At 41.9% G+C, this 5000-nt stretch overlaps 1 long non-coding RNA gene across 1 annotated transcript in view; it reads left to right on the forward strand.

Annotated features, from left to right (window-relative positions):
- LOC115219653 overlaps positions 1 to 5000 on the forward strand; it is a 171191-nt gene that overhangs the window by 89360 nt on the left and 76831 nt on the right. The window contains exon 2 of the long non-coding RNA XR_003882355.2: positions 2900 to 3224. This is a non-coding gene — a long non-coding RNA (uncharacterized LOC115219653). The remainder of the gene's footprint in view (positions 1 to 2899; positions 3225 to 5000) is intronic.

The raw sequence follows: 5000 nt of genomic DNA on the forward strand, positions 1-5000 counted from the left end.
GCTGTAGAAATGTGTTGTGATGTCACTGGTGTCAAGCTGTATCGACCTTCGTCTTTCCCTTGGATAACATCAGTGGCATGGAGAGGGAAGGCTGGTATGCATGGGCGACTGCCAATCTTCTATAAACAATCTTGCCTGGATTTGTGCCTCAGACGGTAACTCTCTAAGTGGTGGCGGCGGTGGTGGTGATGATAATGATAATGATGATGATGATGATGGCGGAGGCTGCAGTGGTGGTGGTGGTGGTGGTGTGGAAGATGATGATGATAAGGAGGAGGCGGAGGACAATGATGATGACTATGAAGGTGTGGATAATGATGATGATAATAAGGAGGAGGAGGATGGCAACGATGGTGTTGATGATGATGATGATGATGATGAATAGCCAGTGCTTACTCTTCTTTATCTTACGATGTCAATGAACAACTGTTGGTGATTTCCTTGACAAACAACCCCTGGTGGCTCCTACTTGTTGCTGTGATTAGTTTACGTCTGTTCATAAGCAGATGTTATAAAGGTTGGTTGCTGGTCGTTGGTCATCTATTGATTGTCTCACATATGACGTCTCCGTTCCAACACTTTTCTGGGATAGTACAAGTCATGATGCTTCATTCAAGACTGCCAAAATGGCTGGCAGCAAATATGACCAAACCATGTTTGTTAGTTGTTTTAACTTTCTAAATGTAAATGAGCAGATTTTGTAAGGGAAACATGTAGGGAAACAGGATTTTAATGATATTCGGAGACAGCTTGGAAGGACACCACTACACACATGCATGCACACCCTCATACATACATACACACACATACACACACACACACACTTTTATGTATCCATGTACATATTGTGTTTGTATCTCTTTAATTTGATGTTGATGTAAAAAGAAAGATGTTTTTCTCAAATGAAACTATTGTTCATGCTTCATAAACAAGAATCATCATCATCATCATTTAGCGTCCGCTTTCCATGCTAGCATGGGTTGGACGGTTTAACTGGGGTCTGTGAAGCCGGAAGGCTTCATCAGGCCCAATCAGATTTGGCAGTGTTTCTACGGCTGGATGCCCTTCCTAACGCCAACCACTCCGTGAGTGTAGTGGGTGCTTTTTACGTGCCACCTGCACAGGTGCCAGACAGAGCTGGCAAACGGCATGGACGGATGGTGTTTTTACGTGCCACCGCCACGGGGGCCAGGCGAGGCTGGCAACAGACACAAACGGATGGTGCTTTTACGTGCTACCGGCACGTATATATAATATAATATAGAAATTGGGGATAAATTATTCCCAGAAGAATCAAAGATTTAATTAGGAAAATATGAAATTTAATTCTAATTTTAATTCTAATTCTCCACCATTTTGGACATGTGATCAGAATGTCAAAGGAAAGAATCAAATGACATATACTTCAAGCCAACTCGCAGGAGAATTAGGGATAGATGATGAATGAAATGGGTGGATAATATCTGTAGTTTCAGTTGGTCATGGTTGGCAATCCAGCCAGAAAGAGTAATGATGGTCGCTTCTGACTGGACCCAATAAAGGAAGTGCCTGAGGAATCTACCCAGAGTGGAATGGATGGATGGATGGATGGGCGGATTTCCCTGTCTCAGAAGTTGGTAGGCCTAATAGTCCATTGATGAATATCATTTATGTAAAGTTATGGCTTGCAGACAGTAACATCACTGCTTGTGTTTCGTCTACAACAGGTGTTGGTTTGTTGACATTTCTTGTCAACAAATCATCCACCAGCTCTGTACTTTCAAATTTCTCTGGAATTAAAAAGACCCCTTTACTTGGAAAATAGGTGATGGTTAGTGACAAGAAGAGCATCCAATCATAGAAATATTGCCTCATTTTTCTGCCATCTATGCTATGTGAGCATGGAATATGAGACATAAAGAGAAAACAAATGATATATAATAGACGTGTGTGTGTGTACATGTGTGCATGCACACGTGTGTGTGTGTGTATGCATCTTTGTCATCATCATTTTAACATTTATTTTTCCATCCTCACATAAATCAAATCAAACAAAATCTTTTACAGCAGGGCACTCTTCCAGTCATCAACACTCAACTGTTTTGCAAGCAAGGAAATATTTGCTTAACTGGAGAGGGACATGTTTTCATGGAAGACAGGAAATGAATGACATATTCGTATGACATTGATGCATGTTTAAAACTGTCAAGACAAGGAGACACACACACACACACACACACACACACACACACACAATATACATTGCTAATAGCAAGGTATCCTTTATAGTGCTGGTGCCATGAAAAATGCACTGAGGGCACCCTGTAAAGTGGTTGGTATTAGGAAAGGCATCTAACCATAGAAACAGTGCCAAAACTAAAGACATTGGAGTAAGAGTTGGTTCTTTGACCTGTTGCATCCGATCGAACCATCCAACCCATGCCAGCATGGAAAAAATGGACTTAAAATGCAGATGATGATGAGGAGGAGAAGAAGGGTAGTGGTGGTGGTGGTGTTGATGATGACGATGATAATAATGACAATGGCAACAATGATGATGATGATGATGACTAAAATGATGAAGATGATGACTAAGATGATGATGAGGATGACAACGACGACAATAATGATAATGATGATGACATCAATGACGACAACAGTAGTGGTTGTGGTAATTATGTTAACGAGGACAATGAAGGTGGTAGTGATGGTGATGGTGATGGTGATGGTGATGATGTTGGCAACAAAAATACATTCAGTTCCAACTTTTATCTTACTGAATGAGCGAATAATGTTTGAATGAAGAATAGACCAAAATTCATGTATTGAGTTCTTTCTTTTTGTTGTTGTTTTTTATCCTCTTTATTTTTGTTTTCATATTCTCATATCTCTATTTTTTTCTTGTTTCTTTCTTCCACAGATAAAAAACAATGCCAACTTTTATTTATGAGACGATAGCTGTTTTTCCATCGTGGCGTGGCGTGCTCCATTGTGACATATCTGCAGACCAAATGTGTCTACCTTTCTGTTAGCAAAGAACAACCGGATAAATTTATAACTCTTTTTTTTTTAATGTCATACACAAAAGAAACCTAAAAACTAAGAAGTCATTAGAATGGAATTTGGAACTCTAATTCCATCGTATCCATGATGTCTATTATAAATTCCATGCCGTGTCCAAGAGAAGGACTTTATATATTATATGCCAGTATATTTCTTATGATCTGATGTTGTTTCTTTCTCTGGTAAGTAAATTTTTGAAATTTAAAAATTTATATTTTTTTTTGTCTTTTGTTCAAGCTTTTTTTATGTTATCTGTTTTTTATAGTTGCAGGCATGGCTGTGTGGTAAGAAGATCGCTTCCCAACCACATGGTTCCTGGTTTAAATATTGTAGCTGAAAGCACATGGCTTAGTGGTTAGAGCATCAGGCTCACAATCATGAGGTAGTGAGTTCGATTCCCAGACTGGGCTGTGTGTTGTTCTTTAGCAAGGCACTTTATTTCAAACAGGCAAGAAAGTAATATTTTGAGAGCAACATAGCTGTGAAAACAGCAGAAAGATTGCATAGCCACAAGACTTGAACCCACACCTCCAGATACTGGCTGAGTAGTCTACCAGTTAAGCTAAACTACTCACTAGCAAATATGTCCAGCAAATTAAACGCTAAATACATAGCTTTTTTTTTTCCCTGTCATGTCCGAGCGGGATCATTGCTAGAGCAGCTGTCTGGCTTCCATACTGGTGGCATGTAAAAAGCACCATTTGAGTGTGATCATTACCAGTGTTGCCTTACTGACACATGAACAAAGCATTCAAGCGAGGTCGTTGCCAGTATCGCTGGACTGACTCCTGTGCAGGTGGCATGTAAAAAACACCATTTGAGCATGGCGTTGCCAGTACCGCCAGACTAGCCCTCATGCTGGTGGCACGTAAAAGCACCCACTACACTCCCGGAGTGGTTGGCATTAAGAAGGGCATCCAGCTGTAGAAACTCTGCCAGATCAGATTGGAGCCTGGTGCAGTCATCTGGTTCGCCAGTCCTCAGTCAAATCGTCCAACCCATGCTAGCATGGAACGCGGACGTTAAATGATGATGATGATGATGATGTAAGGATAAAATGCCTAATCTTGCTGCTGTTTTCACAGCTATACTACATTCAAAATATTACTTTCTTTTCTGTATGAAATGATACACATTCAACACCAAAAACAAAAATGTTACTTTACATATGTTGTTGCACTTTATTTCACGTAAGTGAAAATCAATCCAAATCAAAATAGATGAACATCAATGGAATTTGTATCTTTGTGGTACCAGTGCCAGTGGCACATAAGAAAACCATCCGAAAGAGGCCGTAGCCAGTACCGCATCGACTGGTCTCCGTGCTGTGGGCACGTAACAAACACCATCCGATCGTGGCCGTTCGCCAGCCTCGTCTGGCACCTGTGTCGGTGGCACATAAAAAACACCATCCGAGCGTGGCCGTCCGCCAACCTCGTCTGGCACCTGTGTTGGTGGCACATAAAAAACACCATCCGAGCGTGGCCGTTCGCCAGCCTCGTCTGGCACCTGTGTCGGTGGCACATAAAATCACCCACTACACTCTCGGAGTGGTTGGCGTTAGGAAGGGCATCCAGCTGTAGAAACACTGCCAGATCTGACTGGCCTGGTGCAGCCTTCGGGCTCCCCAGACCCCAGTTGAACCGTCCAACCCATGCTAGCATGGAAAGCGGATGTTAAACGATGATGATGATGATGATGATGCTCCAGTTCACTCAGCTGTAGAAATGAGTTGTGACATCACTTGTGCCAAGCTGTACCGGACTTTGCCCTTCCCTTGGGTAACATTGTTGGCATGGAGAGGGGAGGTTGGTATGCATGGGCAACTGCTGGTCTTCCACAAACAAAATTGCCTGGACATGTGCCACAGAAGGTACCCCTCTAGGTGCAATCCTATGGTCATTCATGACCAAAGGGGGTTTTTACCCTAAATATTACAAGCCTTAGGCAGGTCAACA

Source organism: Octopus sinensis, linkage group LG15 (assembly GCF_006345805.1).
Source record: "Octopus sinensis linkage group LG15, ASM634580v1, whole genome shotgun sequence".
NCBI classification, from domain to species: Eukaryota; Metazoa; Mollusca; class Cephalopoda; order Octopoda; family Octopodidae; genus Octopus; species Octopus sinensis.